General features: G+C 44.8%; 1 protein-coding gene and 1 long non-coding RNA gene across 10 annotated transcripts in view; one reads left to right on the forward strand and one right to left on the reverse strand.

Annotated features, from left to right (window-relative positions):
• The window catches only part of SIL1 (SIL1 nucleotide exchange factor), a 242,322-nt gene that overhangs the window by 28,578 nt on the left and 193,595 nt on the right, over positions 1-20,149 (reverse strand). The window lies entirely within an intron of this gene.
• Positions 1-20,149, forward strand: part of LOC102133692 (uncharacterized) — a 52,578-nt gene that overhangs the window by 21,830 nt on the left and 10,599 nt on the right. Inside the window, exon 3 of the long non-coding RNA XR_278280.5 lies at positions 5,753-5,858. This is a non-coding gene — a long non-coding RNA (uncharacterized lncRNA). The remainder of the gene's footprint in view (positions 1-5,752; positions 5,859-20,149) is intronic.

Here is a 20,149-nt window from a genome sequence, read left to right on the forward strand (position 1 = left end):
GGGAAGCCATGGCGAAACCTGCACAGCCCTGTGGAGAGGCTCACCGAGAGAGAAACCGAGGCCTCTCACCAACAGCTGGCATCAACCAGCCAGGCATGTCAACTGGAAGCAGATCCTCAGCCCCAGTAAATACCCTGCCTGCACTTCCAAATTCCTGACCCAAAGAAACAGAAAAATAATAAATTATTACTGTTGTTTTAACCCACTACGTCTGAGAATAATTTGTTATACAACAACACATAGCTAATAAACTGGACAAGAGGGAAAACGGCTGCTTCACACATTGTTTCCAGAAGTGACGTATCCATAGAAGAACCAGACCTGGTATCAGGGCCAGAGGGCACTAAAGGCCCTGACTAAGCCCCTAAGGTCTTAGAACACTATATGAGAAAAAACAATGACCTTCACGGCCCAGATATCCCAGCCCTCCAGTCGAGGAAAAGCTGCAGAAAATATTCACGATGCCCATACCTCTGCCTCCAGTCAGGATGACAGTAACAACAATACTGGAAGCTACCATTACTGAATGCTTACTAGGTGCCTGGTGCATGCTCAGTATTCTTATATTACCTCTCTTTTTTTTTTTTTTTTTTTGAGGCAGTTTCACTCTGTCACCCAGGCTGGAATGCAGTGGCACGATCTCAGCTTACGGTAACCTCTGCCTCCTGAGTAACTGGGATTACAGGCATGCGCCACCATACCTGTCTAATTTTTTTGTATTTTTAGTAGAGATGGGGTTTCACCATGTTGGCCAGGCTGGTCTCGAACCCCTGACCTCAGGCGATCTGCCTGCCTCGGCCTCCCAAAGTGCTAGGATTACAGGCGTGAGCCACTACGCCAGCCATTACCTCTCTTATTTTTCATCGCAATCCTCAGAGGAAGCACATAGTAGGGACTCAATAAATATTTGCTGCATGAGTAAATAAACCACCATTAGGAGTTCATCTCTGTAACTGATCTATGTCTTTTTGGTATAATTTCAACTTTCTATATTACATATTACTTTAATGTTTGAAAAGCTTACACTGAGAATATATTACTTAGTCAGAGGAAACAATACATATGAAATTAAAAAAATATATTTGTAGAGCAAGCAAAGCTCTAATCACTATGTGCTATCCATCACGTTTCCCAGAGAAGTGCACCTCCATCCTGAGCTGACTCCCTGAAAGCTTCTCACAACATCCTGAGCTTCTCACACAGTTTCCCAAGAGCTACCTGGATCCATTAGAAAGCCCATTCACACAGCACCCTGTGTTGCTTAACCCTCCAGATTGTCCTCCACCTCAGAGGAAGGAAGTAGGTATGCTGCTAGCTGGTGGAAGTGGCGGGATTGCTCTACTCATCTTAGGACCAGGTACCACAGCCAAAGACAGCCCTAGCAATGGAAAATCAGGCAGACATCACGGTCCTGAGTCTGGATAGCCACAATCTTATGATGAGAGTAGCCACAAACATGGAAAGATACGAAGCTTTCTGACTCTATAGCCTAATCTGGGGAACAATAAGCTTCCTAGTTATGGAGCACTATCACGGCCATCAGATCTAACACCCAAAATCCTGATGAGAGGAGGTGACTTGAACTAGATACCAGGAAGAGCTTCCTCCCGTGAGAGATTTAAGATAACAAGGTAGGCAGTGCTGTAGTCTGAAACCACGAAGAGTTCCTTCTCTCCTGTGAAGCAATCAAAGGAATCTTTTATTTTTTTATTTTATTTTATTTTTGACACTGGGTCTCGCTCTGTCACCCAAGCTGGAGCACAGTGGTGCAATCATAGCTCACTGCAGCCTCAAACTCTTGGACTCAAGCAATCTACCTCCCTTGGCCTCCCAAAGTGCTGGGATTACAGGTGTGAGCCACTGAGCCAAGCCAGGGGATCATTTTTAAAATGTAAATCAGATCTTGTTACTCCCTTAATTAAAAGACATCAGTGGCTTCCTGCTACCGTTAGAATAAAATCCAAATTTAGTTCACCTAGGTCTGTAGGTGCACTGCCAACTTCCCCAACCTCACCTCTTCTTAGTCTTTCTTTGGCTCACTCCATTCCAGCCACACTCACCTTCTGGCTGCTTCCTCAACTAGCCAAGCTTGTCCCTACCTCAGGACCCTTGCACTGGCTATTCCTGCTGCCTGGAAAACCCTTGGCCTAATGTACATATGGCTGACTCCATCTATATTTAAGTTTAGGCCAGAATGACATCTCTTCAGAAAAGTCTAACTCACTCATCTAAAGAACCCTGTTATCATCCTATTTTATTTTCTTCATAACACATATTACTGACTTAAAAATGATTTACTGAGGTAAAATTCACATACCACACAATTCACCCATTTAAAGTGTACAATTCAATAGCTTTTTGTGTATTCACAGAGTTGTGCAACATATCACCACAATTTTAAGGCATTTTCATTGCCCCCTCATACCTATTAGTTCCCCCCCCCAGCTCTTCCTAACTCCCACTCCCTCAGCACTAGGCCCTACGGATTTTAATATTCCAGACATTCCACAGAGATGGAATCATCCAGTATGTGGTGCTTTGTGACTAGCTTTTTTCACTTCGACTTTTTAAAAGTTTCATCCATTCATAATACGCATCAGTACTTCATTTCTTTTTATTGCTAAATATTCCATTGTATGGATATACCACATTATATTTACCCGCTTCTCAGTCAACAGATACTTGGGTTGTTTCCACTTTTTGGCTGTTCTGAATATTGACGCTATGCACATGCATGTACAAGTTTTTGTGTGGAATATGGTTTCACTTCTCTTGGGTACACACCTAGCAGTGGAATTGCTGGATCACATGACAACTCTATGTTTAACCATTTGCGGAACTAGTAGTGTTTTTCAAAATGGCTGGATCAATTTACATTCCCACTAGCAGTATATGAGGGTCCCAATTTCTCCACATCCTTGTCAACACGTTATTATCTATCTTTTTGAGTGCACAGTGTTCTCTCATTGTGGTTTGGGTTTGCATTTTCCTGGGAGTTAATGATGTTGAGCATCATTTCATGTACTTACTGCACATGTGCATTATCTTCTCTGGACAGCTGTCCATTCAGATCCTTTGCCTATTTTTTAATTGGGTCAGCTTTTTATTGTAGAATTGTAGGAGTTTTTAATTAGGTTGTTTTCTGTTGTTGAGTTGCAAACATTCTTTATGTATTCTAGGTAAAAGTCCCTTACCAGATATATGATTTATACAAATTTTCTCCCATTCTGTGGTTTTCCTTTTCACTTTCTTGATAGTGTCTTTTGAAGCACAAGAGTATTTAATTTTGATGACCTACTGACTAAAAAATCAACTTCTGACATGTAAAAAGAAACACCTCTCTGTCTTGTTCACCACCACATCCTCAGTCTAGCAAAATGCCTGGCACATAATAGGTAGTCATCACATTTTTTAATAATTTTTTTTTTGAGACAGGGTCTCACTCTGTCACACAGGCTGGAGTGCAGTGTCGTGATCTCACTTACTGTAGCCTCTGCCTCCCAGGCTCAAGTGATCCTCCCACCTCAGCCTCCTGAGTAGTTGGGACTACTGTCGTAAGTCACCATACCCAGCTAATTCATATTTTTTAATGAATAAATTAATTTTTAAGGCCAGACAAGATGAGTGTTGGGAATGGCTACGAGAGAGGGTTCCTTGCCAGGATGCAGGAGTGAACATAATGATATCTGGAATCATTTCTGTCTAGAGGATCTGTAAAGAGTGAGAGAATGTGGTCTTCCACGAGAGCATAGGGGCAGTGTTAGATGCAAAACTCCTGAGAAGTGAACGACATCATCAATAACAAACTCCCTGGCTGAAAAGCTCAGGTAGTCATCCTGTCTTTTCAGCCACCTGGGTGAGCAAAAGACAGAACAATGGCTCAGGAATGGGGACAACTCAGGCAGAAGGGCCCAGTCACATGGGGGAGGTTCTCTCCAGAATCCTCAGCATACAGCAACACCCCCAAAGGGGGCTCTAGGCTCTTGCTTTACAAAACCGCTAGGGGCCTGTGTGTCAGCATGGCTGACGGGAAGCGGCTATACTGAGGAAAAAGAGATGAAGTCAAAAGATAAAGTTGACAGATATTCGGGTTGTTTCCACATTTTGCCTATGAACTTGCCTTTTCTATAGCCTTTGCCAAGAACAATGAAATAAGTCTGAAGAGCTGAATGTCCAAGCCAGGGTGCTTCATCAAAGCACCTCAGGGATCCTAGACTTGACTGCCAAGGGGAAACACTTCAGTCAGGCAAACAGGTTGGAGGCGTGATATGGGTGCTTAAGGTTGGCTGAGTGCTAAAAAACGTGGACAGTTTGGACAACCAGTCTATGAGTCCCATTGCAGGGAAGGAGGTAACCTAAGAGACAAGCAGGGGTCCAAAAGAGAGGTCTGGAAACTCATCAGTTGCAGCATCAAGAAAGGTATTCAAACCAAGGGCCCTTGCCCTTCCATCCTGGACTTCCACTGTGTCACCTTTCATGAGGGAAAGGAAGGAGGGCAGTGAGTTTTAGAGGCACACGCACGCACACACACATATATGGAGTTGCCTCTGGGAAGGTAAATAAATATTCATGAACAGCTCAGTGTATGAAAAGCAAGGACAGAGGATGAAAAATGGTGCCAATTAGAAAGAAAGGGTGGTATCTATTTTTAAAGTGGCTGAATAAACAATAAAGGATTGCTTGCTAAAAATACTGTGCTTGACCCCCTCCCCAATGGCAGAGTCCCTCTCCTATGCTTGGTGACAACAGGCAAAATCTCCTCCCAGTGTGGCAGGTCTAATGCTGCCATGGCGGCCTCGCGTTCTTATCAGAGGTTCACCCTGGGCCAGGCATGGTGGCTCTCACCTGTAATCCCAGCACTTTGGGAGGCCAAGGCAGGCGGATCACTTGAGGTCAGGGGTTTGAGACCAGCCTGGCCAACATGCAGAAACCCCATCTCTACTACAAATACAAAAATTTGCTGGGTGTGGTGGTGCATACTTGTAATCCTAGCTACTTGGGAGGCTGAGGCAGAAAAATCGCTTGAACCCAGGTGGCAGAGGTTGCAGTGAGCCAAGATCACGTCACTGCCCTTTAGCCTGGACAACAGTGTGAAACTCTGTCTCAAAAAAAAAAAAAAAAAAAAAAAAAAAGGTTCACCCTGGGTGCCTGTCTCCAGTAAGAAGGAGATTTCTTGTGAGAAGCATTCGGTGTCTGGGACCACAAGCTGAGAATGGCACTCATGCCTCAGAGGTGACTCAGGTTCTCAATAGTCCCCAAAAGATTCCCTGGTGAGAGGCAGCAAGTGAATGGAGGACTCCACTGGAGAATCCAACTACAGAGGCACCAGAACCAATGTAACAAAAAAGGAGGGGAGAGTCCCCAAATTATCCTCCCCAGAGTCCAGATCATACGGGAGTATTTCATGAGAGTCATTTCATGGGACTAGTGAGGCACTGAAATCAAGTTTCTTATCCTCTGCCCACTGCTGATACACATGCACCAGGATATTTCCCCCGGGATTAGATCTGACCGATGGCACATGAAAATAAAGGCAAGGAGTAAAGCTCAGTATGATTCATGGACAGAGAAAACAACAGGAACCCAAATTGTATGTGGGCCAGTGGCGGGCAGGGACTGCAGAGTTCCTGTTCTGTCCCAGATGCACAAATCTCACCCCAGTCAGTCCTGTAGGAAAAGCGCTTGCTCTCCCACGCTCATGCCTGCTCTCGCGTGCTCTCAATCTCTCTTTCTTTTTTTTTCTCTCTCTCAGCATTTATCACCACTTGGCACCACACTGTGGTTAAAAGTCTGGCTTTGAAGTCACGCTGCCTGGGTTCATGTCTTGACTCTGACACAGTCTATCTGGGCGACACTAGGTAAGTACTTAACCTCCCCGAGCCTCAGTTTCTCCATGCATAAAATGGAAATAGTAACTGTCTTTACTCCATAATAGTACTTACTTGGCCAGATGCAATGAGAACATGTAGTGACTCTCTTAGTTCGGTGCCTGACACGTTGTAGGTACTCTTTTTTCTAAATATTCTTCATGTCTTGGTCTAGATGCTAAACATTTTGAGGGCAGTAACCATGCCAAATGCATCTTCCTATCCGCTAAGAGTGTAACAGAGTTGAAATTCAGTAAACTTTTGTCAAACGAGCTGGCCTCCCTGAGCATGCTTGCCATGGGCAACAAGCCCAGCTGGCAAATGCATTTGTCCAGTTCATGGGCCCCAGTTGTTCTCATTACCTCAAGATTAATCCTCCCAACCACCAGCAAGGTGTGCAGGGTGGGCAGCATCTGCCCCTCCCTCCATTAGGAAAAGGTGAGAATAAACTGGAAAACAGCCAGCCATGGGCAGTATTTGCAGCTCCTCAGAGCAATGCCCTATCGATTTTTAAGTGTCACTATTAATAACAACAACAACTGGCAGTGATACAACATTTTTCTTCCAAGACAATCAGAGCACTTTATAGGGACAATTTCATCTATCTCTCCATGGCTCCAGGAGGAGTAGGAGAATATTCCCCACTTACAGTAAAGGGCAGGAGAGGCCAAGGGGTTTGGCCAAGGTCACTGTACAAGTCAGTGGGATGCCTGTGCTCCTGGTCTCTGGGGCCCTCTGCATCCCTGGATGGCATCTCCTTAGGACAGAACTTCCCTAGCATAGTTCTTTTCAGATGTAGAGCAAAGTTAACCTTCTAACAAAACACCCATGGGTGGAGGGTGGCATCAAGCACTATTCCAAAAAGCATCCTCTTGGTGGGAAGCCCTTAGACATGACCACTTCTTGGCTTAGTCTTCCTCTTCCTGTGTGCCATCAAGAATCACACCTGGCCGGGCACGGCGGCTCACGTCTGTAATCCCAGCACTTTGGGAGGCTGAGGCGGGTGGATCATGAGGTCAGGAGTTCGAGACCAGCCTGACCAACATGGTGAAACCCCATCTTTACTAAAAATACAAAAATTAACTGGGTGTGGTGGCGCACACCTGTAATCCCAGCTACTCTGGAGGCTGAGACAGGAGAACTGCTTGAACCCAGGAGGCGGAGGTTGCAGTGAGCCGAAATTACACCACTGCACTCCAGTCTGGGCGATACAGTGAGACTCCGTCTCAAAAAAAAAAAAAAAAAAAATCACACCTACCAGTCAGGTGTGGTGGCTCATGCCTGTAATCCCAGCATTTTGGGAGGCTGAGGCAGGCAGATCACCTGAGGTCAGGAGTTTGAGGCCAGCCTGGGCAACATGGTGAAACCCCTTCTCTGCTAAAAATACAAAAATTAGCCAGGCAGGGTGGCATGCACCTATTAGTCCCAGCAACTCAGGGGGGCTGAAGCATGAGAATCGCTTGAACCCAGAAAGCAGAGGGTGCAGTGAGCCAAGATCATGCCACTTCACTCTATCCTGGGTGACAGAGTGAGACACTGTCTCAAAAAAAAAAGAAATTCACACCTACTTAGTAGTCAGAGGCTGGAGTGCCACACAAAGGAAGGCAGGGCACGGACAGGACCATTCTTACCCATGAGGCACACAGATGTGTGTCCAAGGTGATTCCTGTCCAACTACCCACTCTACCCTGCCCGGACTCCCATGCTCCACCCCTCCCCAACACAGAACTCTACACCCAAGTGTGAGGCCTGGCAGAAACTATGAACAGGAATGACAGTGATGCCCAAGCAGAGACAGTCTCTGTGAGACACATGCCAAGTGAACATCCCTCTCCTCCCAGAGATGGATCCTAACCACCCCTAGACAAGAGCTTCCTCTGCGGAAACAGCTCATCCAGCCATCTCCATGATACATACCCTGCCCACAGCTCTGGGCATCAGGCAGATAGGTGGGCCAGGGGGCCACAAGTAGTGTGTGTCATCCTGAAGGCTAAAATCAAAGCTTCCTCTCACACTGGGCTATGTCAGGGGATTAGCAAAGGCAGCTAGAATGCGCCCCTGGTGCAGAGGATAGGTTCCAATCAAGATCTGAAAAATCAAAGGCTGAGAAGGGCACTGAATAAGTTCTCCTGCACCTTATATAACCAGCGGGCTCAAGGGTCTGGTCTGTCCTCTTGTCACTGAATAGAGCAGCTGCACTTGCAGGACTTCAGGAGAAACAGCACTCAAGGCAGATGAGAGGTAATATCCAGGCTCAAGTACAAAACAGGAATGAACTCCTTAGAACTTGGATGCCAAAGACTACTTAGTCTCAGGCAGGACTGATACTATACCACCAACCCTCCCTCATGTTTTTTGTTTTTGTTTTGTTTTGTTTTGTTTTGTTTGTGAGACAGAGTCTTGCTCTGGAGACTCTGTCACCCAGGTTGGAGTGCAGTGGGGTGATCTTGGCTCACTGCAACCTGTGACTCCCAGGTTCAAGTGATTCTCCTGCCTCAGCCTCCCAAGCAGCTGGGACTACAGGCATGCGCCACCATGCCTGGCTAATTTTTGTATTTTTAGTAGAGATGGGGTTTTGCCATGTTGGCCAGGCTGGTCTCGAACTCCTGATCTCAGGTGATCCACCCACCTTAGCTTACCAAAGTGCTGGGATTACGGGCGTGAGCCACCACACCGAGTTTCTTATGCATTCTTGAGGCTTGTGAGCTCTAGCGAATCAGACATAGCCTCCCAAGTGGGATTACCAACCCCTACCATCCCCTTATACCCAGACAAAAGCAAGAAGGAAAATCTGAGCTCTGCTTGCTCTTGAGGGCCCAAGCTAGGGTGTGGGCAAAGGGTCCAGCTGAGGCTGAGCTGGAAAGCAGGGCGATGCCTCTGGTAAGAACAAAGGCTGTATCAGACACGGGGATGAGATGCTTCTCAGGCGCTATTCTTCACAAAGGGGACACCAGCAAAATAGACAAATTAAACTCATTTGAGCCTGGCACAATGGCAGCAGTGGAAGCTACAGCCAGAGCAGCTAGAGGGGCCGAGGTAATGGCAGGACATGGCAGTGGGCACATGGAGAGAAGAGAAGCAGGGCTCAGCTCTCATCTCTACAGCACCCTAAGGGTGTGGCATGGGCCCTGGTTCACCAGCTCTGATGCAGGACTAAGAAACCTCACCTCCACCCCTGGGGGATATTTTAAGTATGTTCAATTTTGAGAGTGCCAGAGTTAAGAAATGCTGTCAGGGGAGTTGTTTTTGGCCTCCTCTGAGAGGCTTTGCTGTACCTGTTTCCATCTAGGGAGGAGTGAGATCCCTTATGGCTCCCTCTGACCTGCCTGATTAGCAATTCCGCAGGAAAACACCTCCCATGACAAAACGAAAGTAGAATTCAAGCCACCTTCCTTCCGGCTGACTCCTGTGTAAATGAGCTGCCTGCAGCCTGACTCACGGCAGCTCAAAATGGAAAAAAGAACAGAAACAAACCAGTGTAGTTCAAAGGTAATGGTGAGACTTGCCTATCACATGAAGCTTCTATGGGCCTAACCCAGCATGCTGCCAGGGACTTGGCATTGGTATACAATTCAGGAAGGAAAGAACTCACGGCACACTTCTCAAGCCAGAAAGAACCTTGTATCTAGTGCTCTTGTTTTCACAGAGAGACTTAAAGTCCCACAGAAGTAAAATGATACTTAAATGTCAGTTCTCTGCCTGTCAACACAAGACTGTATCCCATGTCCAGACCCCTGGACATGTTTCCATCACCTCCCACCCCATGGCCATGGCTAGAGATAGGTGGTGGCAGAGCCATGGGCGGGAACGTGGGCTTCCTCAGTGCCTGGCCAGTGAAGTAAAGCCCACTGATGAAGGCAAACCCTGCAATCTCTAGCTCCGCAGATGATGTTCTGTACTAACAGGCCCCCTGGCAAGGCAGCAGGGCACCCATCATCCTAACGGACTTGGTGATTAATATGGCTAGTCCACCTATAGCGCCAGGCCCTCTCCCTACCCTCCCCGTGGATTGCAGGGTCCCCACAGGCAGCAGCTACCCCAGGTGTCTGTTTGATCCAAACATTAAAAAAGTGTCCATTCACTAAAGTGAAGAGGCAGTTATTTCAAACCTACACATTATGCATCCCTGCTGTAAAGAAAAAAGAGCAAAATTAAATTCTCTCTGGAAGACTTCTGCCCAGAAAGACAGAAAAGCACTCTGGAGTTGTACCTAGTTCCCAACTCCAAGCAGCTCTCTACTGCCCTTCCCCTGCCTCCCCTCCTGGCTGGACAGCTCCAGATGTGCCTCTGAGTTTCAATGATTCACTCTAATGATAATGCACCCTCTGAACAAATCATGGACTCTGATTGATTTAGGAGGCAACTTGCACAAATACCTGTAATCTAGTTCTAATCTTGTTTGTTTCCATTCCAATTATCCTGCATCAATGGTTTAAAAATGGGAACCGTCTGGTGCATACATCCAATCCATTTTAATAGAGGATAAATCTGGGTTATTGTGACCCTTTCCTCTCCCAGGCACGGGACAGCACCAGCCGTCTCAAGGCGCTGATTGGGCCGAATCAGCTCTAACTCTATTCAACTCTTCAAGGATTCAATTAATCATAAAGCCAATTCCATTCTAGGCTCCATCTGTCTTGCCTCCTTCGGGGACTAATAATCACTCACTGTGTGTTTTTACACACTAGTTGAACTGAAATTAAGACTGATTTTATCAAGGAACACTCAAAAAGAAAATACATTTCTTGAAGAAAAATTTCAAAGCTACTTTAAAGTTCTGTTCGGACAAAGACATTTGTAAATAAACAAAAACAATTTTAACTTCAAAATTCTTGACACTGTAACATAATTCCTGCCCCCAAATCCTTGGAAAAGGGCAGCTCCTCAGAAGAATCAGAAACTCCTAACATTGGATCAGACAACACAAAGACTCAATTTGTCCTTGGGCAAAACATGGGTACCTAAAACATGTGAGGCGAAAAAAAAAATTGGGTCAATTTGATATTTGATGCACTATTTTGTTTTATTTATGATACATTATTTTATTTTATTTTGAGACAGGGCCTGGTTCTGTCACCCAGGCTGGAGTACAGTGGCGCGATCACAGCTCACTGTGACCTTCTAAAGTGATCCTCCCACCTCAGCCTCCCAAGTAGCTGGGACTACAGGCACACACCACCACTCTTGGTTGCTTTTTGTATCTTTTTTGGTACAGACGGGGTTTCACCTTGTTGGCCAGGCTGGTTTTGAACTCCTGGCTTCAATGGATCCACCCACTTGGCCTCCCACAGTGCTGGGATTGCATTATTTAAAAAAAAATCTAACTAGTCATCCATTCTGGGACCAGAGGACTTAATCTAAAATTTAGAATTACGTTTATTTTACATTACCTATTTATGAAGGCAGGGAGGTCAGGGAAGATAGGGCACCATATTATTTTCAATGTGTAGGACCTCTAGAAGTTTTCAGCTGGCCCTGAGGAGTCTAAACCCTCACACTCCTCTAAAGGGCACAATATATGGCTTTTGTATTCACGCATAGCCTGGCTCTCATAGAAGCATTAAAGTGACTGCCCTGGCAAACACTCTGAATGAAGCCCTCTTACCACACCCATCACATCCCCTACCCTGAGGATAATCTCTTTACCAGAAGCATGACCATGGAAAGGGCCACGGCCAAACCAGTTGGCCACTCGGATCTAGAAGCAAGCCTAACTTGTCAGCAGGTTTCAACAGAGAAAATGAAAAGTTGAGCTTTTTATTTTTTATTTTATTTTTTGAGACAGAGTTTCGCTCTTGTAACCCAGGCTGGAGTGCAATGGCGTGATCTCGGCTCACTGCAACCTCCACCTCCCAGGTTCAAGCAATTCTCCCACCTCTGCCTCCCAAGTAGCTGAGATTACAGGTGTGCACCACTATGCCTGGCTAATTTTGTATTTTTAGTAGAGACGGGGTTTCACCATGTTGGCCAGGCTGGTCTCAAACTCCTGACCTCAGGTGATCTGCCCGCCTTGGCCTCCCAAACTGTTGGGATTACAGATGTGAGCCACTGTGCCTGGCCAAGCTTTTTATTTTTACTTTTTACAATTGCAAAGACAAAGCATTTGGGCCTCCCCAGAGTCCAAAGCTCCTGGTGGCCATTGTACACCTAGCGCAGACCCGTACACTTGGTTCTTACAAAACAGTCCCAGCACAGTGGAGGGAACATGCTGCAGCCAAAGAGACACAGCATGTGGCTTCTTTATTGCCTCAACAGATTTTAAACTAAAATTTTGAATTACACAGACTCCCAATCAGAACTAATGACATAGGCATTCCAAACTTCAAATCAAAGATGTTTTGTGAGTCATACTGGCTCTAAAAAGCCATCAGTAATCACTTTTAGACACAACAATCAAATACCTCCTTCGTTTAAACAATAAATTTTGCCTAGTAATAAGTCTAATTAATCGAAGCACTGTCATTTTTAAACGTGGGTCAATGTAAGCCTTTTCCCAGAAGTTTCCACCTGAGTCATTCTACAATTATTGAAAGCAAATAAACTATTTCCTAAGATATTCAAGATACACTGTTACCAGCCTGACCAACCCAGTGAAACCCCATCTCAACGAAAAAGTTTTAAATTGGCCAGGCATGGTAGTGTGTACCTGTGGTCCCAGCTATTTGGGAGGCTGAGGCAGGAGGATCACTTGAGCCCAGGAAGTTGAAGCTGCAGTAAGCTATGACTGCACCCCTGCACTCTAGCTTGGGTGAGAGTGAGACCCTATCTCTACCAAATAAGCAAACAAAATACTTATGTAGTTAAACAGAAAAAGTAAATTACAGAATGATGACTCTACAGTAAACTGCCTTTCATGTAAAAATAGCATAAAAACAATATATGGAAATATGTATTTGAACATGGAAAAATATCTCTAGAAGAAACTGGCAACACTGGTTGCCTTGAGGCAGGGAAGCAGGGTAGCAAAGGGACACGATGGAAGGACACAGTGGAGGATACTTTTCATATCCTCTGGTGCCCTTTGAATTTTGAGCTATGTGACTGTATTACCAAATCAGAGTTGAAAACATGAAGTTTAAATTTAAGTAAGTAATCTGGACACTTAACAAAATACTAGAGAAGTCAGACCGTGTTCCACAGGGAAAACAAGAATCTTATACATCCTGGCCAGGCGTGGTGGCTCACACCTGTAATCCCAGCACTTTGGGAGGCCAAGGCAGGCAGATCACTTGAGGCCAGGAGTTCAAGACCAGCCTGGCCAACACAGTGAAACCCTGTTTCTACCAAAAATCTCAGAAATTATCTTAGCCATACAGTTTGAATGAACCTCTGTGTACAGACTTCATGAACACCATCAAGATTCACCATGGCAAGAGAAAAATGGGGCCCCCAGTGGTCACTACACATATTTAAGGGCAGATGGCAGCAACACAGGAGGGAGGGAAGAAAGAGAGGAAGGCAGGAAGGAAGGGAGAGAGATATGGAGGGAGGGAAGGGAAGAAGGCTGGGAACAAGGGCTGCACTCCTTTAGAGTGCAGGGGTGCAGTCATAGCTTACTGCAGCTTCAACTTCCTGGCCTCAAGTGATCCTCCTGCCTCAGCCTCCCAAATAGCTGGGACCACAGGTACTCACCACCATGCCTGGCCAATTTAAAACTTTTTCGTTGAGATGGGGTTTCACGGGGTTGGTCAGGCTGGTAACAGTGTATCTTGAATATCTTAGGAGATAGTTTATTTGCTTTCAACAATTGTAGAATGACTCAGGTGGAAACTTTTGGGAAAAGGCTTACATTGACCCACGTTTAAAAAGGCATCTTCTAGCTTGATGAGCCCCCAACAGTTCTCTCCTTTGCAAAAGGGGAAACTGCAGCTCACTTAAGTCAAAGTTCATAGTGAGTTACAGGGCTGGAGAGGGTGGCTTTACATGAACTTTGCAGGAACACATCACTTCTGATCCTAGGACTTCTCTAACTGCACAGGAAATGCCATCTGAAGGCCATGTCTTATCCTGAAAACTCAGTTTCTGACTCATCTTCTCATTCTGACTGCCAGCTGGCTCTGTGGTCTTGAACAAATCACTGCAGCAGAGGCACTGAGTGGGAACAGAGGCTCCCCCGTTCAACCACTGATCACTGTCCGTGGCTAAAGCTTTGGGAAACGCATGCGTGCAACAGTAATTTCACGTTAAGGGACACAGGTAGGCACCAGGGCTTGCCTCTTCCTGCCCTCTCTTCCTGGACTGCCCAGCTAGTTCACTCCTGGTCCCATTTTTTACTTTGGCCTTTGCTCCTCTTTGAACCTTTGTATCCAACCCAATGTGAGCGTACACTTACCCAAGAGTTTTCCATCTAGACAATGAGGATTGTGGAAAGATACTTGCTCAGAGCAGAGGCACCGGTGTGACCACTATGAGGGAAGGTTGTTCTAGGATGCCCACAGAGATCCCAGTCTAATGCCAAACAGCAACTCTACCACAGCAGCCTTTAGTCTCAACTCCTTGCCATGAGAATCTAAATGACCAGATAACCGTAGAAGGTAACCTGGGGAGGACTGCTGGAATTGGGCAGGTGACTTTCATTCTATTTTCCAGATGCTTTCCAGCTGGCTTTTTATTTATTTTATTTATTTAGAGACAGGGTTTTGTTCTGCTGCCCAGGCTGGAGTCCAGTGGCGTTATCATGGCTCACTGCAGCCTCTACCTCCCAGGTTCAAGGGATCCTCCCACTTCGGTCTCCTACCATGCCCAGATAATTTTGTTGTTTTTGTTAGAGATGGGATCTCACTATTTTGTCCAGGCTGGTCCCAAACTCCAGGGCTCAAGTGATCCTCTCACCTCAGTCTCACAAAGTGCTAGGATTAGAGGCATGAGCCACCACACAGGCCCCAGCTGGCTTTTCTTTTTCTCATGACAGAGTCTTGCTCTGTCGCCCAGGCTGGAGCGCGGTGGCGCAATCTCGGCTCACTGCAATCTCCACCTGCTGGGTTCAAGCAATTCTCCTGCCTCAGCCTCCCAAGTAGCTGGGATTACAGGCACCCGTCACCACACCTGTCTAATTTTCTTATTTCTAGTAGAGACGGGGTTTCGCCATGTTGGCTAGGCTGGTCTCAAACTCCTGGCCTCAGGTGATCCACCTGCCTTGGCTTCCCAAAGTGCTGGGATTATAGGCGTTAGCCACCACGCCCAGCCCCCAGCTAGCTTTTTAAAATAGCCTTTATTCTTTCCTTTTTCCGGGTGCTCTGAAAAATGAAGGCTTCATGACAAGAGTCTCTATAGCCTACCGCGTCCTGCAATTGCTAGTCAGAAAGAGTAGGAAGGCCTGAGACATTCTGCTTTCTGGCATGTTGGCCAGATGCTCTGGATGGAGGCTGGGGCACCAGAGCCAGCTATAATCTTTTCCCGGCAGCCTGGCTGAAGTGGCTGTGGGACCAAGGCAACTGATTAAATGCAGAATAAAAGCTGAGAGAAAATGGGATAGAAATAAATTAGCTTTAGACCTCAAGGTTGTGTATGCAAGTGAAATGCAATGGGGGCTGGGAAGTAGCCTGAGAAGTCAGTCTTAGAGATTTCCCTGAAACAAAGGGATTATGGATTCTCCAATACAAGGAAATCCTTCTGTTCCACAGCCACATGACAGCCTCTTTTACTCAGGGCTGTTCATTCCACATTTTGCACACATTCTGAGACAATAGGATACACTAACTCCCTAAAAAAGCCCCAAGACTCCCCCAGCAGGCTTCTACCCAGGCAGCACAGGCTGTGAAGCAGGGCTGGTCATCATCAGGGTAGAGGGTCGGTATTTCCTGCCATCGTTCAATAACTGCCCGCCCCCTATCCTTGGACAGATTCTCCCCTTTAAGTAATGAACTACTGTAACAGAAGAAGAGATGCTGGGAGAGGAAACATCTAACTGATCAGAATTTAACAAACAAACACTCAAAAGTGTTTCGCAGAAGGAGAGAAGAAATACAATGGAGAAGGTTCCCCATCTATGTCCTTGTGACTTAAATATCACAGAGAACCCACCCAGAAGGGGCTTGATCCAAAAAATGGACCATAGCCGCAGAGTTTAGAAGCATGCTTACTCTGGTTAAATCAAGGCTATTTCTAAAAAGGCTGGTCAGAGCTCTCTTTCAGGTTTGCTGCCAATGGGCAGAAGCCTGTAGGTACTGGACTCCTGAGGAGGCTCACTCCAGTCAGTGCCCACCGCACACCTTCTAATGCACACGTAGACCATGGAAGGAAAGCAAGGTGCAGAACGGATGTACTGAGTCCCATCTCAATCACTACTCGACTATGGGTGTTAGGCTGAATGAGGGAGACCTTGCCACAAATCCCACCTGCTCCCTCTCCCCATCATTACCTATATCCTCCAGATATCCAAGTCAAAAGCTTGTGTGAGTGACAAAGAAAGACTAGGAATCCCACTCTAGACCTTCAGAGAGATGGCCCTTTCTGAGACAGTCTGCTAGCTCTTCAAACTATAGAAAGAACATGGGCTTTAACATCAATGCTTTAAGTTTGAAGTGCAACCATCCCATAAGTTAACTGCATGCTCTTGGGCGAGGACTCTCCTCTGCAAAGCCAAAATCCTACCCCTCACTCTGGCAGTTGTTGTGAGGATTAAATGAGACAGTATATGTAAAGCTCCGGCCCCTAGCAGGCTCCTTTTCCACAGCCAGCCTTTCTCATATTCACAGCATACCTGGTCCAGGTGAGTCCAGTCCTCTCTTGGTACGCTATGCTCTTCTACACATAAGAAATACAGTCATTGGTAATTTTTCAAGTTATCTTTTCAAACATCAAAAAAAAAAAAAATCCTTGGGAGCTAAGCTACAAGGACACAAAGGCCTAAGAATTATATAATGGACTTTGGGGACTCAGGGGAAGGGTGGGAAGGGGTGAAGGATAAAAGACTACACACACTGGGTATAGTGTACACTGTTCTGGTGACAGGTGCACCAAAATCTCAGAAATCACCACTGAAGAACTTATCCAGGCAACCAAACACCACCTGTTCCCAAAAATCTATTGAAAAAAAATTTAGAAAATAATTTTTAAAATATAAATAAATAATCTTATGCCAAACTATTCCAGAGGCAAGAGAAAAGAGGAACTTTTTCTTTTGTAACTGAAAGCTAGCTGATGTGGAAGCTGCTAGTGGTCCCCCACAATCTGTTCTCCCATTCTTCCACAGTAGCAGAATTTTTGCTGGGCAAATAAAGTATAAAGACTACATTTCTTGGCCTCCCTTGCAGGGGGGTATGGCCAAGGCACTACGTTCTGGCCAACAGATTATAAGCAGAAGCATCATTTAACAGCTTCTGGTATCCTCCTTAAGAGATGTTTAAGTGCCCTTTACCTCCTCTTCTATGTCGCTCCTTCCACCCTGCTCCATGGAATGTAGATCTTACCATCTGGAAGGATAAGAAAAGGGCTATTCCTTAGAGATGGCATCCTAGTGTGACTCGAAGGAACTCAAGACCCAAGAGTCTACCCACAATAGAGCTGCCACACCAACCCGAGGCTGCTGACCTGAAGATGCTGTTTACATGGGAAAAAATAAGTATCTATCCTATTATGCCATGTTCTGTCACTTCCAGAAATATGATGTCTAGGCCAAAGCCAGACGCATCCTCGTGTAATTACCTCCCATTGAATGTAGGAATATGGCATGCTTCCAACCAATGTAATAAGGCAAAGGTGATAGGATGTATATGACACTGTGTATGTGATTACACTACATAGACAGTAACATCTGCTTCACTGAGAAACACTCTCCCTTGCTGACTCTGAAGAAGCAGGCTGCCATGTTGTGAGCTGCTTATGGAGATAGCCATGTGGCAAGGAACTGAGGGCAGCCTCCCGCCAGCAAGAAACTAAGGCATCTAATCTGACAACCTGCAAAGAACTGAACTCTGCCAACAACCACACCAGTTTAAAAGGAAATGCTTCCCAGTCAAGCGCCATATTAGACCCTAGCTCCAGCTGACACCTTGGACTACAGCAATGCAGAGGACCCAACAAAGTCACACTTGGACTCCTGACCTACGGAAAGTATAATACATTAAGTGTGCATTGTTTTAAGCCACCAAGTTTGTGATAATTTGTTACACAGCAATAGATAACTAATACAATGACCAGAAACATTTATTTCAGAAATGTAAGGATGATTCACCACTAGGTCGATAAATTCATCGACCTACAGAAGATATCATATTTAGTGGTAAAATATTAGAATCATTCCCTTTAAAGACAGGAAAAGGATAAGGATGCCTATTAGTATTTCAATAAATACTGCATTAAAGGTGCTAGACATTGCAATAAGAAAGAGAAATGGAGGATAAAGATGGAAAAGAAACAAAATTATTTTTATATTGAAATGATATATCTACAAATAACATCCAAGAAAAAAATGTACATAAACTATTAGAACTAATAAGACATCAGCAAATTTGTTGGCTATAAAGTCATATACCAGCAACGAACAATTATAAAATAAAAACTTGAAAATTAACCTCTTTACAATAACAAATACTATAAGGTAGTTAGGCATAACAAAAGAGATTCACTACCTATATGGAAAAAATTATGATGTTTTATTAAAAGATGTGAGACCATCAAACTGGAAATATATATCATGTTCATGGACAGAAACACATTTTATAAATATGTTAATTCTCATAAATTAATCTATACGTTTACTGCATTCTAACTTAAATATCCAGTGTTTTGTTGAGCCTCACAGAGTATGCCTAAAATCCATATGGAAGAGTAAAGGGCCAAAAATATCCAAGGCAATATTTAAGTTAATAAATAATAGATGTACATATTTTGGGGATACATGTAACTTTTTAATAAATTTAATTTCCGGGATACATGTACAGGACATGCAAGTTTGTTACAAAGGTAAACATGTGCCATGGTGGTTTGCAGCACCTATCAACCCATCACCTAGGTATTAAGCCCTGCATGCATTAGCTATTTATCCTGATGCTCTCCCACCTCTTGCCCCCCAGCGCACCACCCCAACAGGTTCCAGTGTGTGTTGTTCCTCTCCCTGTGTCCATGTGTTCTCATTGTTCAGCTCCTACTTTTAAGTGAGAATATGTGGTGTTTGGTTTTCTGCTTTTGCATTAGTTTGCTGAGGATAATGGCTTCGAGCTCCATTCATGTCCTGCAAAGGACATGATCTTGTTCCTTTTTACAGCTGCATATGTATCACATTTTCTTTATCCAGTCTATCACTGATGGGCATTTGGGTTGATTCCATGTCTTTGCTATTGTGAATAGTGCTATAATGAACACAGGCATGCATGGGATACATGTGATATTTAATACATTCATATAATTTGTAAATATCAAATCAGTATAATTGGGATATCTATCACCTTAAATATTTGCCCTTTTGTTGTTTTTTTTTTTTTTTTTTTTGGAGACAGAGTTTTGCTCTTGTTGCCCAGGCTGGAGTGCAATGGCACGATCTCGGCTCACCACAACCTCCGCCTCCCAGGTTCAAGCAATTCTGCCTCAGCCTCCCGAATAGCTGGGATTACAGGCATGCACCACCACGCCCAGCTAATTTTGAATTTTTAGTAGAGACAGGGTTTCTCCATGTTGGTCAGGCTGATCTCAAACTCCTGACCTCAGGTGATCCACCCGTCTTGGCCTCCCAAAGTGCTGGGATTACAGGCGTGAGCCACCACACCCCGCCTTGTCTTTTCTTTATGCTAGAAATATTCAAATTACATTCCAGTTATTTTGAAATGTATTACACAATAGATTATTGTAAACTATAGTCACCCTACTGATCTAGCAAACAATGGAGCTGTTGTTTCTATCAAACTGTGTATTTGTACATATTAACCAACCTCTCTTCATCTCCTCTTTCCTGTACTTTTCCTAGCCTCTGGTTACCACCAATCTGCTCTCTCTTTATGAGATCCACATTTTTATCTACTATATGTAAGTGAGAACATGTGATATTTGTCTTTCTGTACTTGGCTTATTTCACTTAACATAATGACCTCCAATTCCACCCATGTTGCTGCATATTAAAGGCTTTTTATTGTGTGTATGTGTCACATTTTCTTTATCCATTAATCCACTGATGGGCATTTTTGTTGATTCCGTATTTCAGGTATTGTGAATAGTGCTGCAACAAACATGAATATACAGTGATTTCTTTGATATATTTACTTCCTTTCTTTTGGACATACACCCAGCAGAATTGCTGGATTACATTGTAGTGCTAATTTTAGTTTTCTGAGGAAACTTCATACAGT

This window comes from Macaca fascicularis, chromosome 6 (genome assembly GCF_037993035.2).
Source record: "Macaca fascicularis isolate 582-1 chromosome 6, T2T-MFA8v1.1".
NCBI classification, from domain to species: Eukaryota; Metazoa; Chordata; class Mammalia; order Primates; family Cercopithecidae; genus Macaca; species Macaca fascicularis.